This window comes from Rhinatrema bivittatum, chromosome 1, assembly GCF_901001135.1.
Source record: "Rhinatrema bivittatum chromosome 1, aRhiBiv1.1, whole genome shotgun sequence".
NCBI lineage: Eukaryota > Metazoa > Chordata > Amphibia > Gymnophiona > Rhinatrematidae > Rhinatrema > Rhinatrema bivittatum.
The window spans coordinates 796,297,130-796,323,166 of record NC_042615.1 but is presented as its reverse complement, the minus strand read 5'-3'; positions in this window follow the sequence as shown (position 1 = coordinate 796,323,166).

Genomic DNA, 26,037 nt, shown 5'->3' with positions numbered 1-26,037 from the left:
CTGCCTGCAGACTGCTGTGCATAACAACCACTATACAAATGTTCAATGCAATGCTCATAAAAGAACCATGTTTACGTTCCCTCTGGCAGTTGGGGGAACTCTGGAAATGGTGGGATATTTGCAAGGAGTGTCTATGTGATTCCAGGTGTCGGTGACGAACCTAGTCCAAGGTGAAGTCCAAAGGATGCTAGATGGACTTCATAGATTTACAGTACACAATAAGCAAGTACATATGAAAATTGGTCTAGCACAGACTGTTATAATGGCTCCGTTTCTCACAGCATTCTTTGGTTCAGTCTCTCATAGCACTCCATGAGCTGCCTGACAAAGCCTAGTTCTTCTCACATTTTGTTGACGTTCCTTAGATTGAATCATAAATAAAAGCTGGGGCTAGGCAAATTGACAAGAAAGGATCTGAATATCCCTAGCTATATATGCTGTCCTCAATGTAGTCTGCCTGAAGTCGAGTCCCTGATTTTCTGTTTGCTTTTCTAGTTATTACAGTACTTGTAGCCTACCAGACAGCTGCAGCTGCTAGCTTGATTCTATCATTACAGCCTGACCTAAATAGCTACCATTAAGGATGTGCATTCGTTTAAAATGAAACAGGACCTTTCCTATTTCATTTCATAATCTTTGCAAAACAAAACAGAAGAAAAACCCAATGAAATTTTGTTGGTTTCTTCTCTTTCAGTTTGACTTTTCTGAGGCCTCCTGGGCTTCTGTGTGGCTGACATACCAGGGCCTTCAATCCCCCCTGTGCACCCCTCCCCCTCCCCCCAAAAGGTCTTGGGGATGGGAACCACCCTAGCCCTCACTTACCCCATCCATAGGGGTTCATAATTTTTTTTTGGGGAGTGGCATGAGGGATGCCTACTCGCCTCCTGCCCTAGCTCCTCTGTATTTCAGTGGTGCCAGTCGGTCCTGAGACAGGCGCCACATTGTGACATAAAATGGCAACGGCTAAGGGCTGGCCAGTGTCATTTGCTTGCACGGCCACACAAACATGTAGCCATACAGGAAAATGATGCTAGGTCGCCCTAAGGATGCACCATTCAACATCACACTGGGGCGCCGGTCTCAGGGCTGACGCCGACATCCTCCTGAAGGGATGCCAGGCTGATGATGCCTGTGATTAGTTGAGCTGCTGCCAGAAACCAGGAGAATGAGAGTAGGGCCTATTATGGCCTTGAAAACCTCACCCCACATTGCCGCAGACAGGCGGAGGTGGGACAGAGAGGGGCGGGCCTCTTTAGAAGGTTCAAACTGCACTGTAGCATATTTAGCAGAGGTTAAATAACAAGGCTTATTTCAGACCCGGATATTAGGGAGTGTATTTCACCTGTACTTTATAAATTGCACCGGCTTCTGATTAGGTGGCACAGAAAGTATACAATTTCTGTTATGGTTCACCACTTGCTTCAGATTAACTCTGCCATGGGCAAATGTTCTTCTTAAGATCTACACTCCTACTCGTAATCTGCGATCACAGAATAGAAGATTGTTGGGGTTACCCTCTCATAAACGGGCTTGGCTTCAAGAGATTAGAGAAAGAACTTTCCCAATTGTGGTGCCACAGTTCTGGATTTCACAACCCATTCAACTGCGGCAAGAGATGAACACTAAAAAATTCAAAGCAGACCTACCTGTTCAACTTGGCTTTCCTATGATCATAATGATCTGGGTGCTAATATCTTACCTGTTATGAAGAGCAGTTATTATATGACTATGTTTTTATTATTTTTTATTGTAGTTTATGGTTTGTCTAAATGATTAGGTATGTTTTTATTGTTAATTGTTCGTTGGTGTTTATGCAGGAATTTTGATTGTTGTCTTTTAGATTTTGTCTTATATTTTTAATTTAATGTATGCATTATGTATGTCTATTATGAACATTTTAATTGTGATCCACCTAGCATGACTTATTGCTATAGATGGAATATACACATGTTAACTAAGTAAATAAATTGCCTAGAGCTTTGTGCAGCGGACGAGTCACATATTTTAATAAACTGTAGACTGTAGAGGGGGAGAAGACAGGGATCGATTACAGCCCTTGAGAATCATAAGCCCCACTGCTGCACGTCGTGAGGATGTGGGGGGGGTCTGATTGTGGCCGTCAGAACCTCTGCAGCCTCCGCTGCACACTGAGGAAAGCAAAAGAAAGCTGGATTATCACAGCAGCAAGAAACATTTCCCACTTCTGCCACGTGCTGCGCCACTGGCCTGAAAGAGCCAGGAGGGGAGAGCTGAAGCCAAAAACTGAGTAGAATGACTCAAAGGAAGAAAGGAGGAAATGTGACTGGGGTTGAGAGTATGAGGGGAAAGACAGAGGGAAGAAGGAATGAGACAGGAATGAAGGAAGAACTGGAGGATAAAGAGGGAGACAGGAATCCATGGTTGAACTGGTTAAGGGGAGTGAGAGGGGATGGCAGCTGATCAGGGGAGAGGAGGAGAGGAGCCCCAGGAATCATGCTGGACAGAGGTGGACGGAGGGAGGGATTGAGGACCACCATGGTTCAGATAGGAAGAAGGTAAAGTAGACCACCAGGATCAAGGGGAAGGGAGAACAAGACAACAGCCAGGTGAGGAGATGACATTAAACACAAAGGTTATTTAGGGGGACACTCAGACATAGAGCTCTCATAAGCTTTCTTTGAAAAGCAGGCCTTTTCTAAAATCTAAACACTTTTGTGACTCTCATTTTTGTATGTTTTTGTAATAATCATAAAAGACAACAATAAAGTATAAAAGACCAGCAGGCTAAAAGGGAGTCAATTTTCATGGAGGGTATGTGGGTAAGCACTTGTTTACCCACGTGAATATGCCTTTTGAAAATTGCTAATCCCCGTCACTAAGGGTAAAAATACCTACACTGCATACAGCATGCAGACTGTTTATCTGGGGGGAGGGAGCAGGGCTAGTCTGGGGGAAGGAAAGTTCATGCAGAGATTTCATTTTGCAATTGTCGTGCATACCGTCACGCATGTAATTTGAACAGGCTTCAAAGCAGATGCAAAGCACAGAACCGCAAAAGTACCGGCTTGCTCCCAGCGGCCCAAATTGTCAAAAGAAAACTCGGTGGACAGTTTCCCTTTGAAAATTGGAGAGCAGGTCTGCCAGGTCATACCAAGTTGCCAACATGGAAAGTGTTTGAACTTGCTTCCCTTTCCCCTTTGCAGTGGAATTTTCAAATAGATTTGGAAATTGCCTCCCCTCCGTATTCAGTTAAGATCAAAGATTTATACATTATGACTGATTCTGGAGTGCATGTCATTTCTTTTATTACGGCCTGCCAAAAATTAAAGAGAAATGTGTGGGGGTCCGTGAAACCTTTTGAATTTGAAAAGGGGACTGTTGAGAACCCCTGGTTTAGATGAAATAACTTTAAGGAGACACGGGACACAAGGTCTGGGGTTCCAAACATTTAAATGTGTTTACTGAAACAGTTAAAAAATCAGGAAAAGTGGAAATTTGCAGTTTCTATATATTTGTAATCTAAAACGGTGCTGAGATATAACAAATGATTTAGTGACGCTTGTTGTGTCAAATTTTTGAAATACCCTCGCTCCTGTGTTTGGGGCCTGAGGTTCCCTTGGACTGGTGTTAGGCTTTCTGGCCAGTTTCTCCAAATAGTTGAATCTCTCCTTTGACTCTTCTCCTTCTAGCTTTCTGGACTTCTGGATAGACAGCAATTTCCTTTTCTCTTCTTTCCATATGAACAATCCTCTCAAGAGAGGCACGTGATACTCCCTTCTCACTGATCTTATGGCAATCTTTCTGTAATGGGACCCTGTCTGGTTGTTTGACTTCATCCGAGGGAGCTACATTGCCGGTTTTGTCCTGAGGGAGGTGGGTAGGGAAGATTCATGTGCATTCAGGTGCAGTCAGGGAAATCCAAGGCTCACAAGCCCTGGATTCAGATGGGGTGGTGCCTAGAAGGTGCAGGAGGATCTCCACAAAATGAGAAGAATCAGATGCCAGTACCAGTCTCTGTCCATTCACCACAAAGTTAAACAACCACAAAGGGTAGGAAAATAAAATAGTCTGGTTTGTTTTTAAAAGAAGCAATTTAGTTTGAAAATAAGTATCCAAGCAAGTAGGGTAAAAATAAGAAACAGCATAAAAAATATAAAAGTCAGAAAACCTTAGTTTCTTTGTCTGTTTTGTTCCTCTTAGTTGGTTTTCTCCCTTTTGCACCATCTATACTCAACGGTTCCTCCTCCAGCATTCACTGGGCAAAGGAGACAAAATCCCCAGGTTGAAAAATAGTCCTCAAGATATTTATTTATCAAACTTATATTCCATGATTTTTCAACATGTTCAGCGTTGATTACAATAACACATGCACAATAAGAAAACAAACAATATTAATGATAATAAAATAGCTAAAAACACTTTAAAATAAGAAAATAATTTGTTAAATCATGACTTCTCATACCATGGTAGCACAACTGCTCAATATTACCGTCTACCCTCATTAAAAGCTTTTGCAAATAAAATCACCTTTATTTTTTGGTGGAATTTTAAACAATCTCCCTCACTATGAATCTCAATAGAGAAAGCTTTCCACAACAACAGAGCTACTATTGAAAAAGCTCCAGATCAGGGAGAGAAAACAAGATGGCGCCCTGAGTGGGTGTAACTCCGTTTGCTCCGGTATCTTAGATTTCTGAAATTTAAGCTAATGCGCTTTTCCTCAAGAAATGCCTCATAAAAGAAAAGGCAAAGTCCGGGTTTACCCACCCGACCCGGACAATGCTACGGGACAACAATTAATATCTGAATTCACCTCAGCCCTACCTGTTTTGAGGGCTTCTACGCCTGCTGGAGAGTTGGCGAGAGTAGAGCCGTATTCTACTGGGGAACTTTCGTTGAGCCCTCCCGACCGGAAAACGCCGTGGAGAGCATTGCAACAATCCGTCGATGGAGGAGCTGGGGCGCAGAATGAAGATGTCATTGAATCGGCCCAGCTGGGTGGCCCAGAAGCCGATGGGCTGGAGGAATTCTGGAACCCCAAGCATCTGTGTTGCTGAGTGGAGAAGGAGAGGAAGCATCAGACACCCCCATGCAATTCACCAAACCCCCGGTTGTGACCCTCAATTCAATCTGGGATCTCATGATGAGGTTGTCTTCTAAAATAGATTTTCAAACCCTGAAACTGGATGATATTGCCGCTAATGTTGGGGTTTTGGAACAGGACACACAAGAAAAATTCATGGAATATGATAATTCATTAAAAAAGATAAATGAGGACATAAAAAGCCTCCAGAATGTAAATGCCATGATGGTATCGGAAAAGGTTTCCTCTTTGAGAAGACTTGAGTCAATTGAAAACTATATGAGGCATTTAAATTTAAGACTTCTTAATTTCCCCATTGCTATGGGTGAAATACCCTTGTTAACTTTCAAGAAATATGTTTCGGAGACTTTAAAAATTCCTCAGGAGGAGATACCAGGGGTTAAGAAACTCTTTTTTCTTCCTAAAAGAACCAGCACTCCTTCAGCATTTCCTATTGTTCAAGGTGCAGATTTTCAAAATCTCACCGAATATTTAGAAAATTCTAATGCAGAGATTATAAATCGTGCTGTGCCCTTTGTTACTTTTTTGATGAATCTGGTGTCTCCAAAATTATGAAAAATTATTTCAAATATATAAATGTATCGTATTGTGGTGGTCTTGTACGTATATACCCCGACTTAGCTAAATCTACGCAACAGCGTAGAAAGGATTTCCTACAGATGAGATCTGAGACCTTAGCACTAGGGGGTAGCTTTGTTTTGCACTACCCATGTAAGTGCATTGTTAAACTGGCCAGGAATACTTATGTTTTCTTTTTACCACATCAGTTGAGGGTTTTTTTGTCTGGGAGGAGACTACCTGGTGAGATTATAAGGGAAGAAATAAATTAGGTGGATAATTGGGTGTCAAATGTGTTTATGTTTCTATTAATATACTCCTCTTTGTGTTTCCTTTCTCTCCAAGTTTCCTATGTATTAAGAGAAACAAGGGGTTTTAAATATAAACTCTTTAAGATGTAAAGGGTTGTTTACTTTGTTTAAATGTTTCTTTTTTGTATCTCTGAAATTTCCAGTGCAAAGATTATTTTATATATATGTTAAAAGATGATAAATAAACAATTAAAAAGAAAGAAAAAGCTCTAGATCTAGTAACTTGACGATGAAAATCCTGAATAGATGGAACCATCAACAGAGAATGAAAAACAGAGAACAGAGAATGAAAAAACTCAGTACAAGGTTACCTAGATGAGTGGTCCCACAACTTTTATTTTATTTTATACTCAATAATTAAGTTAGAGAACTCCAGCTTAAGCATAACCCTTGCATGATTACCATATTAATCATATACATGGACTAGATCTATGCCACATTTCTTATACATTATTTTATATGAGCATGTACCGACATTGTAATGGCACTTTTGTAAATTTCATTTGTAACCAAACCAAATATATGTGCCCATATGTAAACCGTTGTGATGGCGCATTACTAAACGACGGTATATAAAAGATTTTAAATAAATAAATAAATAAATAAACATCTGAGATGATGAATGGAGGGAGCAAGTTGGCACAAACCAACTGATTTTATCTGCCAAACACTGAAAATCAGTATATAAAGCTTTATGCGTTATAACAGGCAGTTTAAATCAGTACAAATCCTTCACAAACAGAAAATACTTACACCCCAATGCAGACCAAAAATCATCCTCACAGCAGTATTTTGAACTAACTGCAAAACAAGATGCAAAAACGTAGGCAGTCTCAACTTTACTGAATTACAATAGTCTAAATGACAGAGCACAATAACTTGCATGCCACTCTAAATTCTTCTGTTGGCAGAATTCTTTTCAAAGGCTGAATTAAATGAAGTTTCTATAAAAACTAACCTAGCCACTTTTTAAATCTGAAATTGTGATGAAAGCTTCAAGTCAATAATTACACCTTATTTACGTGTCTCTTTCACTATATCTAGTATAAAATCCCCAACATTAATACAAAAACAATTGCTAGGGGAAGCATCTTTTGCCGCCCACAATTGTGTTGTCTTACACAGTTAAGGAGTAATCTCTTCTTTACCAACTTTTCTTGAATAACTTTAAAATTCTGCACTCATGTCTCTGCAGGCACTTGTCCACAAACTTCATTAGGGCTAAAAATTTGCACATCGTCAGCATACATTTTATAAATTAAACCCAATGAGGTCAAAATCCTACTCAAAAGGTGAATACAGTCGGTACATTAAAAGTGCGGGGAAGGTGCTGAAACTAGAAGCACTCCAATATTATTCAAGTACCAATCCAAACAATCAACACGTTGACAAAACTCTTGCATTCTACTTTCCAAAAATGATCCAAAGCATTGCAGTATGCCTCCACCAATTCCAATAGCCTGTTGTGCCAGGAGGTGGACCCTTGGCCTAGTGCAGGATTGGTAGGCTCCCTGGTCGTACCCAGAGAGCGCCTGCCACCAGGAGGCGGAGCACAAGAGGAGACAGAGGCTAGCTGGAGCTTCGCCACTAGCAACCCTAGGTACCCCCGGGTTGAGCCCTTGGGTACCCGGGCCGCCTGGTCTTAGGTGGGCCTCGCAGGATCTCCTTGATAGGAAGTTCAGGGGTGTGCTCACCACAATTAAGGGTGCGTGGTCGATACTCAGGCCGGAAGTCCTGGTTGCCTGAGAAGGCCAGAAGAGAGTCTCTGAATGTATGGCAAGGATCAGCAAATTCAAGGAAGCGTGGTCAGCCAATGCAAGGGTCAAAGCCAGTAATCAGTCCGTGAATAGTCAGCCAAAGCAGAGGTCAGTTACCAGTAGTCAGTCCATGGGTAGTCAGCCAAGGCAGATGTCAAGTTCCAGGAGGCAGTCAGACGTGGTCGAATTCAGGCAGAGGTCAGTTCCAGGCGGCATGCAGACGTAGTCAGTAATCAGGCAGAGGTCAGTTCCAGGCAGCGGGCAGATGTGGTCATAGAAACAGGCAGAAGGTCAGAGGCAGGCACGATCAATGTAGTCAAAGGGAAGCCGAGGTCAGTACCAGAAGGATCTGGAACGGAAGGACACTGGAACAGAAGGACGCTGGAACAGAACTGGAACAAAACTGGAATGCAGAGGCAAACTAGAAATCACTAGGATTGACCCAATTGCCAAGGCAAGGAAGTCAGGGTACGGGCTTCCTGTTATAGTACGGTCAATCAGGGCGTCAATTAAATATAGTACGGTATAGTACATAGAAACATAGAAACATAGAAACATAGAAACATAGAAATGACGGCAGAAGAAGACCAAATGGCCCATCCAGTCTGCCCAGCAAGCTTCCCTCATTTCTTCTCCCATACTTATCTGTTTCTCTTAGCTCTTGGTTCTAATTCCCTTCCACCCCCGCCATTAATGTAGAGAGCGGTGGAGGAGCTGCATCCAAGTGAAATATCTAGCTTGATTAGTTAGAGGTAGTAGGAGTAGTAACCGCCGCAATAAGCAAGCTACACCCATGCTTATTTGTTTTTACCCAGATTATGTTATACAGCCCTTATTGGTTGTTTATCTTCTCCCCTGCTGTTGAAGCAGAGAGCTATGCTGGATATGCATCGAAAGTGAAGTATCAGGCACATTTGGTTTGGGGTAGTAACCGCCGTGACAAGCCAGCTACTCCCCGCTTTGTGAGTGTGAATCCTTTTTTCTTCTCCCCTGCCGTTGAAGTTATGCTGGATATGCATGAAGTATCAGTTTTTCTTTTCCCCTGCCGTTGAAGCAGAGAGCTATGCTGGAAATTCGTGATGTATCAGTCTTTCTCCGATGCCGTTGAAGTAGAGAGCCATGCTGGATATGCGTCGAGAGTGAAGTATCAGGTACATTTGGTTTGGGGTAGTAACCGCCGTAACAAGCCAGCTACTCCCCGCTTTGTGAGTGCGAACCCTTTTTTCTTCTCCCCTGCCGTTTAAGCAGAGAGCTCTGCTGGATGTGTGAAGTAACAGTTTTTCTTTTCCCCTGCTGTTGAAGCAGAGAACTATGCTGGATATGCATTGAAAGTGAAGTATAAGAATGGAGTGATCAAGCTAGTTGAAAGGCATCAGGAATAGAGGAAGGTGGAGGTAGTAATCTGGATATTTGGTTTGGGGTAGTAACCGCCGTAACAAGCCAGCTACTCCCGTCTTTGTGAGTGCAAATCCTTTTTTCCACATTTCCTCATGCTGTTGAATCTTAGAGTGATGTTGGAGTCACAGTAACCATGTGTATGTTTATTGACTAAGGGTATTGTCTCCAGGCAGTAGCCATCATTCTGGCGAGTCACCCACTCTTCATTGGCGGCCTCTTGACTTTATGGATCCACAGTGTTTATCCCACGCCCCTTTGAAGTCCTTCACAGTTCTGGTCTTCACCACTTCCTCCGGAAGGGCATTCCAGGCATCCACCACCCTCTCCGTGAAGAAATACTTCCTGACATTGGTTCTGAATCTTCCTCCCTGGAGCTTCAAATCGTGACCCCTGGTTCTGCTGATTTTTTTCTTATGGTAAAGGTTTGTCGTTGCCTTTGGATCATTAAAACCTTTCAAGTATCTGAAAGTCTGTATCATATCACCTCTGCTCCTCCTTTCCTCCAGGGTGTACATATTTAGATTCTTCAATCTCTCCTCGTACGTCATGCGATGAAGATCCTCCACCTTCCTGGTTGCCCTTCTCTGTACCGCTTCCATCTTGTCTTTGTCTTTTTGTAGATACGGTCTCCAGAACTGAACACAGTACTCCAGGTGAGGCCTCACCAAGGACCTGTACAAGGGAATAATCACTTCCCTTTTCTTACTCGATATTCCTCTCTCTATGCAGCCCAGCATTCTTCGGGCTTTTGCTATCGCCTTGTCGCATTGTTTCGCAGACTTCATATCATTAGACACTATCACCCCCAAGGTCCCTCTCCTGCTCCGTGCACGTCAGCCTTTCCCCCCCCCATCGAATACAGTTCATTCGGATTTCCGCTCCCCATATGCATGACTTTGCACTTCTTGGCATTGAATCTCAGCTGCCATATCTTCGACCACTCTTCCAGTTTCCTTAGATCCCGTCTCATTCTCTCCACTCCTTCTGGCGTGTCCACTCTGTTGCAGATCTTAGTGTCATCCGCAAAAAGACAAACCTTACCTTCTATCCCGTCCGCAATGTCGCTCACAAAGATATTGAACAGGACCGGTCCCCAACACCGATCCTTGCGGTACACCGCTTAAAAACCGCTCTCTCTTCAGAGAAGGTTCCGTTTACCATCACACATTGTCTTCTGTCCGTCAACCAATTTGCAATCCAGGTCACCACCTTGTCACTCACTCCCAAGCTTCTCGTTTTATTCACCAGTCTCCTGTGCGGAACCGTATCAAAAGCTTTGCTGAAATCCAAGTATATGACATCGAGCGCTCTTCCTCGGTCCAATTCCTTGGTTACCCAGTCAAAAAAGTCAATCAGATTTGTCTGACAGGATCTTCCCCTGGTGAATCCATGTTGCCTCTGGTCCATCAATTCTCCGGACTGTAGATAGTTCACTATTCTCTCTTTCAGCAGAGACTCCATTACTTTTCCCACCACCGAAGTGAGGCTAACCGGCCTGTAGTTGCCAGCCTCCTCCCTGTTCCCACTCTTGTGAAGCGGGACCACCACCGCTCTTCTCCAGTCTCTCGGCACCACTCCCGTTTCTAGGGATCTATTGAACAGGTCACACAGCGGACCCGCCAGAACATCTCTAAGCTCCCTCAATATCCTTGGATGAATCCCATCAGGCCCCATGGCTTTGTCCACTTTCAGGTTCTTTAGCTCTTCCCACACATTTTCTACTGTAAAAGGATTTTCATCTATTCCACTTCCCTCCAGTTTCTTGTTGTGTAGAGATGGTCCTTCTCCAGGGTCTTCTTTAGTGAACACAGAGCTGAAGTATTCGTTTAATATTTCTGCCATTTCTTCGTCTGTCTCCACACATTGATCATTACCACCTTTCAATTTCACTATACCACTTTGGACCTTTCTCTTTTCGCTGATGTATCTGAAAAATGTTTTGTCACCATTTTTTATCTCCTTGGCAATCCTCTCTTCTGCTTGATTTTTTGCCAACTTGATTGTTTTCTTCGTCTCCCTCAGTTGATACAAATATTCTTCTTTGTGCTCCTCCCTTTGGGATCCTTTATATTTCTTGAATGCTGTTCTTTTAGCTTTAATTTTGTCAGCCACCTCCTTTGAGAACCAGATAGGTTTCAATTTTCTTTTGCTTTTCTTTATGTTTCTAACATATAGAGCAGTTGCCTTGGTGATTGCTCCTTTTAGATTGGTCCACTGCTGATCCACATCTCTCTCGTTCTCCCATCCTTTAAGTTCTTCCTCCAGGTACTTTCCCATTTCCTCAAAGTCTGTGTTTTTGAACTGTAAAACTCGGGTCTTTGTGGTTCTTTTCCCTATTCTATTAGTGATATTAAACCATACCGTTCGATGATCACTGCTGCTGAGGTGGGCGCCCACCTGGACATCTGAGACATTATCTGCATTATTGAGCAATAAGTCGAGTATAGCACCTTCTCTCGTGGGTTCCAACACCATTTGTTTGAACAAAGATACTTGCATGGCATCCATTATTGCTCTACTATTTTTAGTTTCTGCAGAGGGGATTTTCCAGTCTACATCTGGCATATTAAAGTCACCCACGATCACCACTTCTCCCTTCTTACCTATCTTATGGATGTCTTCAATCAGATCTCTGTCCAGCTCTTCCTTTTGGTTTGGAGGCCTGTAAACCACTCCAATATAAATGGACACTCCGTCATCTTTTTTTAGGTCGACCCATAGAGCTTCTTCTTTACCCCAACTTCCTTGTAGCTCAGATGCTTGGATGTTGTTTCTGACATAAAGAGCCACACCTCCCCCTTTTCTATCCTCTCTGTCCTTCCTTAACAAGTTATAGCCTGGTATTGTTGTATCCCATTCATGAGATTCTGTGAACCATGTTTCTGTGATAGCAACAATGTCCAATTCTGCCTCAGCCATTAGGGCCTGCAGATCTGGGATTTTATTTCCCAAACTATGAGCATTTGTGGTCATAGCCTTCCAGGTACTCTCTTTAAGGTTATTGCTTTTCCTGGACTCCTTATGAGATATTAGTTGAGATTTGTTATTCACTTTACTCTTTCTGTTTGTAGTTGTGCCACTGTTGACAGAGTTATCCATCTCAATTAGATTTTTCTTTTGGTTATGGATCTTGAAATACTGCATGCATTGTGTTTTTTCTCTCTTTTCTGGTAATACTGCAATGTTTTTTTCAAGAACTTCCTCAGTTTTTAATATAGAGAGGGCTTGTTCTTTTTGCATTTGGTACATTGTGTGTCTCCTTATCACAGGTCTAATTCTACCAGAGCCCACTGTAATCCTGGATTGTAAAGAATTTCTTAATGACCTGTTTGAGTGGGAGGGTGTACCTGTTGGCTGCTCATCTGTCAAGAATGGATGACTTTGGGTCCTACCTGAGCGTAATGGATCTCCTTTTCTTGACTCCTGGTTTTTCCGTGATATTGGGGAATTATTATCTGTGTAATGCAATGTGGGTGTAATACTTTTAATTGAAGCTAATTGAGCTTTTATCTCAGTCAGCTCCATTTTCAAGGAAGAGAGTTGTGCACAAATTGGGCAAGCTGTAAGTTTCCAGATGCTTTCCCTCAGAATAAAGGCTCTACAGCAGTTACATTGGATAGTCCTCATCTTGGTAGTTTGTGATTTGTATTTCCTTGACTGTTACCAATGTACTAATTTATCTCGCTGCCAATGGGAAGTTAGGCAGTCTTTATTAGAAAACAAGCCCCAGGGGTGGGTGGGTAGAGGGGTAGGGAGGGAGGGAGTCAAACAGTTTAGCCTGGGACAAGCTGGGTAAAGTAGGGCACTTCTGGACTGTTGCCTTTGCTTTTGGTCAATTGTTTTAAAAAACAGTCTTTATGCCCCAATTTATAGTTTGAACCGATTGTTTGTGCCAACTAACTCCAAGGGAGAGTTTAAAAGGTGTTTTAAAAGCTGGAGAGCTGTCTACTTGGAGGTTTCTTTTTTTGGTTTTTTTTTTTTTTTTTTCCTTCTAGCTTTATTCAAACAGCAAATCAACTTACTATAAAGAAATGAAACACAGACTATAAAGAAAATTAAAAACAGACAGGAATAATCACAGAACCTTTCTACAGTAATAGTAATTACTTTCTACAGTAATAGTAATAACTATAAAGAAATGAAACAGACTAAGAAAACTAAAACCCACAGGAATAATCCTAACCCTAACCCTAACCCTAACCCTAACCCTAACCCTAACCCTAATTAAGGTGCAGGGCGGTCCGCGCGCGCTCGCCTAGGGGAGGTGCCGATGCTACGGAGGATGCTGAGTCCTGCCATGAGGCCTGACTTGAGGAGGAAGGCCTGGCGACCGCTGCTGCAGAACGCTGAGGCCTAGCCATTTTTTCCACCGCTGCAGGGAAGGATTACCCGGGACCCCCAGAAGAGTTGGAGAGGTAAGCAGGCCCAGGCGCGGGCCGAGCGTGGACAGATTAAAAGCAACATCGAGGGTATGCCAAGTTGCACCAGAATTCCTGATTTCTTATGTTCCAGAATACAATGAACCTCATCCAATAAAGGCACAACAATGTCTCAATATCATGATTTTTACAAAAGCCATACAGCTCCTTATCAAGAATTTTATGATCTTCTATGAAATCATCAAATTGGATCAATACCTACTTTTTTCAAAATCTTACTTAAAGAGTATAAATTAGATATTAGTCGATATTTAATTAGACAATAGTACAGAAGACACACAGTGGGTCCTATTGAAGTGGACAAACTATCACCTGCTTTTAGGACACTAGGACCACCCTATTAGTCAGGGGAAGATTATTTGAATCAAATGTTCCCTATCCAGTGTAATCCTATTCTTAAGTCATAAAGAACATGGGTCCAAATTACATGTAGTCATCTTAATTTGTGATAACGTAGGACCCAAAAAGCAAAGCGGTAATTGGTCTAGAGTAGCCACGAATGTGAGATAAACAAAAAACAAGACCGATGCCTTGGAAAGAGTATTTATTGATACAACAATGCCCGCCCAACTCAGGCCGTGTTTCACCCTTATGGGTGTTGTTATTTTTGCATTACCGAATGAAGTGCAACGGTCTTTATGCTTTGGATAACACATAAGATTCTCTGATGAAATGTGCTGTTGCGTGGAGCTCAAATACAACACTCCGTTTTAAATATACCCTGGATAAAAGGATTTGCTGAGTTAACATTCACTATACTACACATATTTGTGCCTGAGAGAATATATATCATAAATTATGCAATCTTAAGAGCTACTGATGCAGCCTTAAGGGCAAAACTCGGCCTGAGTCGAGCGGGCATTGTTGTATCAATAAATAATCTTTCCAAGGCATCGGTCTTGTTTTTTGTTTATCTCACATTTGGGTCATCTTAATCTGTGAAATCACATCATCCAAACATCCAAACCTGTACTAGTTATCCCTCAGAGCAGGTATAGCATGCTGATGAAAACAACAATGGCAGATACAGTTAAGAATCAGAGGCACCACTGCAGGAACTGTTTATGTGTCCCTCTATATTCAATATGGACTACGGAGTAAAACGGCCAAGGCAAATTTTAACCCTTCCAAATCTCCACATGCTAAAGAGAAATAAGAGCTCCCAACCTTCTACATAAAAATGATTTTAAGTTGCTCTAACCCAACCCAGGACTGCACAACTGTGGCCATTCCAAAAGTAGAGAGACCATAGCAGCGATAATACAGGAAACGAATAGCCATAATATAAGCCAGCGCTGTTCGCTTGTCCTTTCCCTCAGAAAGCACGCTCTGTCTCCAGAGCAACGACAGCAAGCAGTTCTCAGTAAAGATTGGTAATGGCCAGGGACCTTCACTCCTGCAGCTCCTGTGGGGGGACGTTGGGCTGAGAAGGAATTCCTCCTTAGCTCCGTCCTTAAGTAGCCCTGCTTCCAGCAAGTGATGCTACCAGTTTTGGCCAGTGCCTTCTGACCAGTGGTGGCAAATAACAGAGAAGAAGGTGTCCAGGATTGACTTCTTAGTTATTGTTTAGCCACACTTCCGGAGAATCACCGAGGTCCCTCACGCTGATAGCATTACCAAGTTCTTCACACTTATTCTCTCTAATCAAACTACTTTTGTCTGTGTGCTGTTATATGTGTGTGTTCTTTCTTATCAGAAAGGGAGGGCTGCCCGACACAGTAAGTTTTTACAGAGTCACCGAAAAATCAAACGCAACTGCAGCCTTTAGCTGTAAATCAGCATAACTGTATTTCTCTCCCATAAGGGGCTAAATTAACCCTTTCCCGTGCTCCATTGAAATGGCTTCCACAAACCTGACCCTTATCACTAACACACCCAGCAAATGGTTCAATCCAAAATACTACTCTGCCACTATCAATATGTCTTCTGCTGGGAGGAGCATAGACTTAGTAAAGGAACCATAGATCCTTATGCATGAATATCTTGGATGAGTTTGAAAATCAGAAACATTAGATCAGTATTTTCAGAGAACTGAGTGTCCACACACAATTTCCATTGCTTTCTATGGGGAATGGTTAGAAGCTGTGCAAACTGTTAGAATGCTGACCAGTGCTCCAGTTCAAACACCCCTTCCCTTACCCCTTTACCACACATAAATATACATCCCCCCTTGCACACACCCCTCCACACATATCTAATTTACACACGATCCCATCCACAAAACACCCACCGGTATCCTCATGACCACATCCCATACTCACAGACACACCTCATAACCCACATACTCACGACCCCTCCATCAATCCCTTCCACTCACACAACCCCATCTATCCAAAAGTACACACCCTCCACACATCCATCTCCCAAATGCCCACCCCACACACTTATCATAGCTCTATACCCAGATATACACATGCAAACATCCCCAAACACAATTTCCATCACTCACACCTATCCAACCCGGCACACACACAAAGATATCCTCACAAACACAATCCTAAAATCTCCATCCCACATACTCCACCTGTACCTCTTATATACCCACACCTTACATTTCTCCTCAAAACACCCCATCAAATTCTCTCCTCTACAGCCATACCCCACAGCTCACACTCATAAACACGGCTTCTACAAATCTGTGCTGGAAAGCATTGGGAGGCAGCATGGTTTTACAGAGGTGGGTCTTATCAGTTGAATCTGATCAGTTTCTTTGTTTAGCTGATAAGAGAGTTGGATTTCAGCATGGTCTTTGATGGTTCTGTATAGGTGATTTATAAATAAATTGAGTACCATTTTATGGGCCCTAGAGTGTCCGATTGGGTTAGAAACTAGTTGAATGGGAGGCAATAAAGAGTAGTGGTGAATGGAGTTCAATCCGAGGAGAGGGGTGTTACTAGTGGGGTGCCTGAGGGATTGGTACTTGGGCTGGCACTTTTCAAGGTTTTCATAAGCCAACAGGGGGGAAAGCTGACAGTCCTTCACAAGCACATGGTTTGAAGGATACTAACAAAACAGAGAAGTTAGAGAGTTCCAAGAGAGATTCCCAAAAAAACAGAGAAGTTAGAGAGTTCCAAGAGAGATTCCCAAAAATCTGCCCAGGTGCCTTTAAGCAAAGAGCAGACAGACCAGAAAGATGCTAAATCGTCCCTGTCAACCGATAAGCAGGTTATTAATACAAACAAAAATCATGCCCTTAGATTCATCAAGTTGCGATGTATTTTCTCAGGAGGGATCAACTATCACAGGAGGTGTCACTGCAATAGTGGGAGCCCTTCCCTGAAAACGCATCACGGCTGCATGGTGCATTCTTTTGTGTCACGGCCAAACACCGCAACATAAAAGAGCATGGTGAGCACCCTTTAATGTGATGGTGGCCCCTAAAAAACCTGCAGTCAAACAGGGAGGTTGAGTGAGGCTCTGTGATGACTCATTTCTACCCAGGGTCACTTGTCGAGGTGGCCCTGACTCCCCCAAAAAGGGAAAAAAAAATTGAAATATGCATGCAATGGTGGTTCCCCCAACAATTTTATGGCCTGGCACTCCTTCCCATACTCCGCAAAGTGCCTACATCAAAACCCCCCCTCCGCCCCAGCCCCCAAAGTCAATCTTCCCACTCCCCACCCAGACCTCCACTCAATCTCCCCGTTTGGCTGCAAGTTTTTTTTTTTTTTTTTCTGCCACTTTCAATGTGCTGTGTTAGCCTCGAGACCTGCATTAGGGTTCCAGTCCTCACATTGCATATTTAATGCTTTTCAATGAGGTGTTGTTATTTTATCATGGCTGAGTACCTTCTCGGTCGGCTGTGATAAAATATTATCATCACATTGGCTATGCATGACCTTCTTTGCATGCATTTGCAATATTCATGCATGCAAATTGCATGCAAAGAAGGTTATTGTAATAGGGGAGGGTATCTGGGCAGGGAAATCCAAAATATCACATATATCACATGATATAGGCAATATAACGCGTGTTAGAGCCCTAAACGTCTTGATGCATCACCTAGATGCGTTGAAATGTCTAGCTCTGATCTTGAGCCTCAGTTACCTGTTCAGGTGGGAATACTGGATGAAAGAGCACAAGTCAAAATGAGTTCATGAGGTTTTATAAAAACACTCTCCTCATTAGACATGTTCCATTGAGGAGTATCAGGACACTATATACTCATACTCTGTCCTCATACATCCAGCATCTGTGAAAACTCTGATGCATACCGTAATGTTTGGCTAGTCACGGGATGTCCCATGACCAGCCGCACTCACCAAGGCATCTTCACAGCATGAATGCCTCTATCTTCAGGCTCTCTCTGCCTGGCGGGCCCAGACCCTAAACATACATGCGGGGTGCACATCATCTCAAGAAGGCTCCACAGCAAAAACTCCCCATCTGGGCGCCTCCTGATGATGTCACACAGCAGGATATTTAAACCCCTGCCACGCTCCTCTCCTTGCCTTAGCAACAGGTCTCGTGTTCTGCAGTGCAAGTTGCTGTGTTTCCTCATCCTTTGTCTTGTCCAGCCTGCTCCACCCTAACCTCCTCCTCCTGCCCTGCCTTGTCCAATCCGCCCTGTCTTGCTCCTGCCCTAGCCTCGGATTGACCTTTGCCTGGATTATCACTCATCCTGCCTACTGCCAGACAGGACCAGCCTTCTGCTGGTCCTGTCTGGACCTGAACTACATTTGCTTGCTGCTGGCCCAGATTCTCTCTCTTTCCCTGCCCAGTGGGACCATCGCCTAAGCCCTGCCGGCTCTCGGAACCCAATGGCTCAACCTGCTGAGTGGTTGTGCTGGTGAAGGTGAAACTCCTCCCTAATCTTATCCTAGGGCACATTTTCCAACTGTCAATGTGGTCTTTAGGGGGTTTGCTCACTAGGATGTGCCAACCAGTCACAGCACAAGGGTCCACCTTCTGCTACACATACAGTAAAGGACATTTAGGTGACACCCTTATAGGTATTAAAAATATTTTAAGAAATATAGAAAGGCATTCTGAGGTGTGACTTAATTTTTCTTTCCTAGCTGTCTTGCCTGGGCTTCAGTAAGGATACCTAGCATAGTTCTGAATGGTCAACTATTTATGTCCCTAGGAAAAAAGGGGCAAGATCTTTTTTTTTTTTAAGTCAATCTTTAAAATATTTTAACTATTGCAATGCTGAATGGAAGCAACCCATGTAATGATCCCACATCTGAATTCAAGATAGTGAACAATAGTGCTAAGGAGTCCCTATTGGGAATACAAGAGCAGAAGGATATAGGGGAGCTGGGATCACCAATAAAAGAGAGCAGTGAAAAGGCAGCAGAGTTCTATGTAAGACAGGTTTAGCAAAGGGAAGGGAGCAAATGAATAAATGGTTCTCTAGGGAGGTATTAGAAATGGTAAGGGGCAAAGAGGTTGGCATTAAGAAAAAAAAAAAAGTATAGACAGAGGAGGACAGGCAGAATTATCAGGAAAAACAAAGGAAGGTAGTGAGAGAGGTTAGGAGACGAAAAGCCCAAAGGATAAAATTAGCAAATAATAAAATGAGGCAGAAGTGCTATCAGAGCAGAGGTGTAGCCTAGTGGTCAGAGCAGGCCACTAAATGTTCCAATCCTGCTGATGCCCCTAGGGACCTTGGGCAAGACCCTTTACTCTTTATTGCCTTAGCTACGAGCCTAGGCTCTGATACTCCCATTCTGTGTCCTCACATACGAAGGCGGGCAGAGACTAGATTTCTTTATTGCCTTGAACGCGTCTGCAAAAGTCATGGCTGCATTGTGAAGCTATGTCTAGTACAGAACATTTCCTCATAGCCTTCAGGTTTACTGTCTGTGGAGCTTCTCAAAAGGTTTCCCTATGGGAATAATCCTTAAAACCTCTTGGAATATTTTGAATCTCAGGGGAACCAGTTTCCTTTGATCATTTGTTGGCAGTGCAAGGCAAGTTACATATTTATACACTGTAGAGATATTTCCCTGTGGCCAGAGGACTTTCATTCTAAGGGGGTCTATTAAGTTACAGTATTTTCCCAGCGGTCCCGTGTAGTAGTACAGATTTCTGAATCCTGCAGTGTTTTTCCGTAGCTTATCTGATCCAAACAAACACTGCGTGCTGGTGGCCCCGTTATCTCAGAGCTCCCATCTTTTAAAGGGGGCCAGTGTAAACCCCTGCTGCTTCCCTCTTTGCGTTTGTCAAATCGGCGGGAAACTATAGAGAATCCCTCTCCCACCACCCCCTGTGCCCCCGAGGTAGGCAAAGGTCAGACATTTCGAAGACTTCATAAGTTAGTCCTGCCCTGTCTTGAAACCCCTCCCCTTTGCCCCCCACCCCCTAAAAAAAAAAAATCATCCCCCTTAACAAAACTATTGAGTGGAACTGTATCCAGGGCTGACCTGAGGCATTCCTCCGCTGACTCCCATTTCCTTTATCACTACGCTACGACGCCTATCACTCACCCAGTTTCTAACACAATTCACCACCCTAGGACCCATACTTCTCGGCTTCTCTATGGGCCTCCTGCATTGAAAGTATTACTGAAAATTAAGCATACGGCCTTCAGTATACAGTTCTTGAAATGGGGGACTGAGAGAGGGGCCTAGTGACCCATGACATGTGCATCTTATTCCCAGATCCATAGAACTCAATATCAAACACCATGGGGACATTTGTTTGAAGCCTTTCTGATGCCCAAGATTGTAATGTTTTCAGATATTATTATTAGCAACAGCACTGTTTTGAAGTTCAGCCATTTTTTGCTATTATTATTTTTACTCCATTTGCTACGTAAGAACTAACAGGGTTTTGTTTTTTTTAAATTTTTATTGTTTAAACATCATTTTGAGTGCCTGAACGTAAATTCATGCAGGTTGTTGCTTATAGAAAAGGTACATTGCAGAGACTGCTGTTCTTTATTAAGTATTCAGCTTTATTTTGTTTATGATGCCAGAATGTCGGGAAAGAAATTCTTTGCTCAGCATCGCCTGCTGTCCTAGTATTCTTTGGTTTTGTGCATCTGGCCAGATTAAAAGGCTGGTGAAATGAATCTCTAAGGGCTTGTTTGCTCTGTTTATTTACTCAGACGTTTTCTTACCTCAGAAACATATCTGTATGTTTTTACAGGATTTCAAAGGTTAAGGTGAGGGAGCAGTGCACAGTGTCAAACTGGTCCTGCTTCTTATGTAAATAACTTTCTGCCTTATTTACATACATTCTGACCAACCTTCTTCCTAGGGTTGTTTTTCTTTTTCAAAAGAAACAACACTTTTCAGCTTTCCTTGTATTTCATCATTCAGAAGTTTATAAAAAAAAATAAATAAAATTGCCATCATAATTTATAAAATGGTCGGTGCATTGTTATTTACAGCTGCAGGGACATTTACAAGCTTGAAATACCTCTTTCATCTGCAGTAAATATGCTGCAATTTAGTACACCCCTGATGATGCTCTGGTTTTAGGGCAGTCCGAGTGGGTCAGAAAGTTGTGCGCTGCGTGCCTGTCAGAAACCTGCCACCGTTTTCTCCTGCGCAGCACTCTAGCACAATTTTTCCATATAGCGCGGTCCTCTTCACTACATCCCTCAAGAAGTACTCTAGGCGCTGGGCTCGGTATTGATCCCTGTTGCAGCAAGATGGCAATTGTCTGTACTAGACATAGCTTCACAATGCAGCCATGACTTTTGCAGACGCATTCAAGGCAATAAAGAAATCTAGTCTCTGCCCGCCTTCGTATGTAGGACACAATGGGAGTAACAGAGCCTAGGCTCGTAGGCTCGTAGTTAAGTTTATTGTGGTTGACCTTCACAATAAAACCCCCATTGCCCCTCACTACCTTACAGAATGCTATCCGCACTTACCACCATGAAACGGTAAATCGTTACATAGTCTGGAAACCACCAAAGTATTCATAAGACTCAGTACCTGTAGGCCAATATTCAGTAAGCCATTCAGTGGCTAAAGGTAGCCGGATAACTTGTCCCAGATATTCAGCAGGAAAACAAAAAAACCTAACCGACTATATTTAAATATCATCAATTAGATTTTTAGTTACCCCGCCTTGTGTGGCTGGATTAGCATTCCACTTAACTGGATATTGTCAAAAGATATCAGGCTGAATGGCCAATCATCTTTTAAGAACAAAACAAAACAGGATCGCAGGCTTCCCAGGTGATTCCCACCCCTCCAACATAAATGTCTGGACCCCCCCTACCCCCCCCCCCCTGCTGTTGAGGGCTCACCCAAATCTTTGAAACGTTAAAAGAAATCAGATATTGATGCCAGCCTGAATTAACCAAAAACTATTGTGCTGCCACCGTTCCCACCCAGTACCTGAGCCACGGACCTCTATTTCTCCCCAGCATCATAGTATATGGTACTGAAGATTTCCACGGCCAGCATACGCTACAGTAACGCTGGAAGCACCTGGAATCATTATTTTCTGAGATCCCAGATAGAACAAAAATGGGCCCCCAACTCAGGTAGTGGGTGGGTGGGACAAGGAGGCATTATTTGTTTCCTGTATTGAGGAGGGAGGGCTGGAGTGTCAAACCAGGCAGACACCGATATCAGATTTATTTTAACATTTCAAGGGGTTGGGGGTCCTGGCCAGCAGTGGATTTGGAGATTTGAGATGGGGGGTGGGAATCAGCCAGGAGGCCCACAACTGTGCTTTTTTTTTTTTTTTAAAAAGGATGGCCACTTAAGCAGATATCGTTTGAAGGTCGGATAACTTAGCCGGATATAGTTCAAAATCAGCCAAGTTAACCAGATTATTTAACTCTTTCCAAAATGCTTTTTTTATAAGGCTAAATTATAGCTGGATAATGACTTATCTGGTTATAATTTAGTGGGATAAGTGACCAAATATTTAAAAAGTTGCCATTTAGATAGAATTAAATCATTAAATCATTAAAAGAAATATCAATGTCAATAAATTTTCCATTGCTAGGATTCTCTTGTGAACACTTTTAACATCCCTGAGCTGAAAATAAAAAAAAAGAAACAAAAAGAATACAGGAAAACACTTTTCATTCCTTGTAGATGAGACTTCGGGCCCAATTTCAGAGGTCAGCAGTTTCTGTTTTAGATTTTACTTGCTGCAGCTCTCAGGTAACCAACAGTTTAAGACTTGAACTTCGGAACTAAATGACCAAGAACTGACCCAGAGTTTCTGTAATTTCTTTTTGTATTTGGGCCACAGATCTCAAGAGGCAAAGGGATTGCCATGGCTTTTAGACACAATTTGTTACGATCGGGATAGACCCAAGAGCCACATTCCTAACCCCTGTCGCTGTCTGAGCTCTCCTGCGGCTAGGACGTTAGGGGTGTGCATTCGTTTTGAACGCATATGTAAAACGCAACTTTTTTTTTTTTAAACTTAAAAAAGTGATGATGCGCAACGCATCGCGATTTTCAACTTATTCAACATAGCTATGTTGAATACGTTGAACCTAAATAAACACTTAAACCCCCCACCCTCCTGACCCCCCCAAGACTTACCAAAACTCCCTGGTGGTCCAGCGGGGAGTCAGGAAGCCATCCCTGTATTCCTTTGCGAGGAGCACGTGACGTCGGCGTCACGTCGGAGTGACGCGTACGTCACGTGCTTCTCCGCGCCTCCGCTCCGGGACCCCCGTTGGACCCAACCGGAACTTTTGGCCAGCTTGGGGGGGTCAGGAGGCCAAAAGTTCCGGTTGGGTCCAACGGGGGTCCCGGAGCGGAGGCGCGGAGAAGCACGTGACGTACGTGTCACTCCGACGTGACGCCGACGTCACGTGCTCCTCGCAAAGGAATACAGGGATGGCTTCCTGACTCCCCGCTGGACCACCAGGGAGTTTTGGTAAGTCTTGGGGGGGGATTAAGGAGGGTGAGGGGTTTAAATTTTTATTTAGGGAACCGGTGAACGTATGGACAGACCCTCAACTTATGGAATTCTCCATATGTCCATATTGAACGAAATCGACCCTCAACTTCAACTTATCAACTTATCAACGCAAACTTTTTGTCTGCACATCCCTATGGGACGTTGCTTCTAACTACGAAGGCTGCTCTACATGTCTCGCGCACTGCTGGACTGCTCCTCCTCCTTGCTCCTCCTAGCGGTGCGAGAGCTTGACGTCACTGTTCTTAAAGGGGTCGCAGCGGGCAAAGCCATTGCGGTGCCCTTTGATGACATCAGTGGTCTCGTCGTACTTTTGGCTGACCAGGGCACTTGACAGACACCTCAGCAACAGGGTCTCCTGACGTGCCTCGAGACTCGGTGCATGTTGCCTTCGTTCTGTGTTTCTGCTTTGTCCCCGAGTTTCTGTCTTGTTCCTGAGTTCCTGCGTCCCAGTGCTTCTGCTTTATTCCTGCCCCCATGTCCTGCTGTATCCTTGTTGTGGTCTCTGTTCTTGTCCTGTCTTGCCCTTGGTTTGCTTCTCTCTATTAGGACTTCTGCCTGGACACTGACTATTGTAGATTGCCACCTGGCCATGAACCTTCTGCCTTGGACTCAACATTGACCTGTCTGCTGATTGCTCTGAGCTCTGACTTGTATTTTTGGATCTGCTGTCTATTTTCTACCCTGAGCTCTGGCTTGTCTTCTCGGATTCAATGTCTGCTGCTCGCTTCCTGTCCCGACCTTCACCTATCCCAGGAGACTCTTCTCTAGATCAACCTAGGGACCCACCTGTCCTGCTGGCCAGTTGGCAAATGTTTGTGTAAAAATATCTTTTAAAATAGTAACTTACATGCGTAAGTGTTGGCACTGCCCCAAGAACGTTCCTAAACCAAACCTTATTTTCTGTGCATATATGTGCATGCAAAAGTGAATATACATGCGTATTTTCTACTTTTATAAAGTACACGATACATGGGCACAGGCTACTTACTCACACGTATGTTAATTTTTCTGTGCATACATGTTTGAAAATTCATCTGTAATGATAAAAGTACTAGGGCATGACTACTGACATCATAGTTTAGAAGACAGTTTATTTCTATTTTTTTAGTTACGTTAGGGAAAGGAGGAAATGCAGAGGTGGGATTGTAAACCTGAGAGGTTAAAGGGGCAATGAATTGAAGACAATACAGAAAAAGCAGAAATACTGAGAAAATATTTTCATAGAGGTTGATATTCAATAGCCATTTAGACGGATAACTGAATAGCTAAATGTCTAAATGGCTACCTGGCTATTCAAAGCCATATGTGGCTTGATTTTCACCAGGGACAGGCAGGGGGCAATTCTGGGCAGAGCAGAGTTAGCCGCATGGGTTATATTTGGAGTTAGTCACTTAACTTATGCGACTAACTTTGGTCGCACTGTACGGCTTTCCTAAAGTTGGCCAGATATACTTATCTGGCCAACTTTAAGATAGCCGCAGATATTCAGTGTCATGGCCACACCACTGAATTTCTCTGTTAAGTTAACCAGATAACTATATCTGGCTAATTAACTAGTCGCTCCGCAGCTGAATATTGGCCCCAGTCAGTTTACTGAAAAATGAGTTGAAGAAAGAGGACCATAGATAGATGACAGGCATATTTATTTATTTATATTCCGCTTTTCAGGTACTTCAAAGCAGATTACATTCAAGTATTGTAGGTATTTCCCTGTCCCCATTGGGTCACAATCTAAGGGCCCTATTTACTAAGCATTATCCTTATACACACAAAATGGGAGAAAACCTTCAGTAAATACACCCCTATGTTTATACCCGAGTAGATGTGACTCGGTTATTTACACTTTCGAATAATAGAAGGACTAGGGGGTATTCCATGAAGTTAGCAAGTAACACATTTAAGACTAATCGGAGAAAATTCTTTTTCACTCAACGCACAATAAAGCTCTGGAATTTGTTGCCAGAGGATGTGGTTAGTGCAGTTAGTGTAGCTGGGTTTAAAAAAGGTTTGGATAAGTTCTTGGAGGAGAAGTCCATTAATGGCTATTAATCAATTATACTTAGGGAATAGCCACTGCTATTAATTGCATCAGTAGCATGGGTTCTTCTTAGTGTTTGGGTAATTGCCAGGTTCTTGTGGCCTGGTTTTTGGCCTCTGTTGGAAACAGGATGCTGGGCTTGATGGACCCTTGGTCTGATCCAGCATGGCAATTTCTTATGTTCTTATGTTCTAATGGAGAGTGAAGCAACTTGCCCAAGTTGAGAGGGAGCAGTAGTGGGATTTGAACCCTGATTTCCAGCCCACTGCTCTAAAAACTAGGCTACTCCTAGGTAAAGTGTTAAAGAAGAACACTCTGTTCACAGAAGAGGGATTGTTTTTTGATTGAGCAAGCTAGTGGGGCCAGATAGAATATATTCTAGCATATTAAATTATTCTGTTACTCTGTTATACCCTTTGAACTTCCTGGCTGAAAAAAAATCAGGTCATATATAAATGATGATGATGGTGATAATAAAGGAGTTTAGAGAAGTTTTATCAGAGCCACTGATAGTTCTGTTCAATCATTCTTTGGAGACAGGAGTGGTTCCAAGGGGCAGGTGATAGGCAGATGTTATCTCTCTTTATAAGAGTGTAAA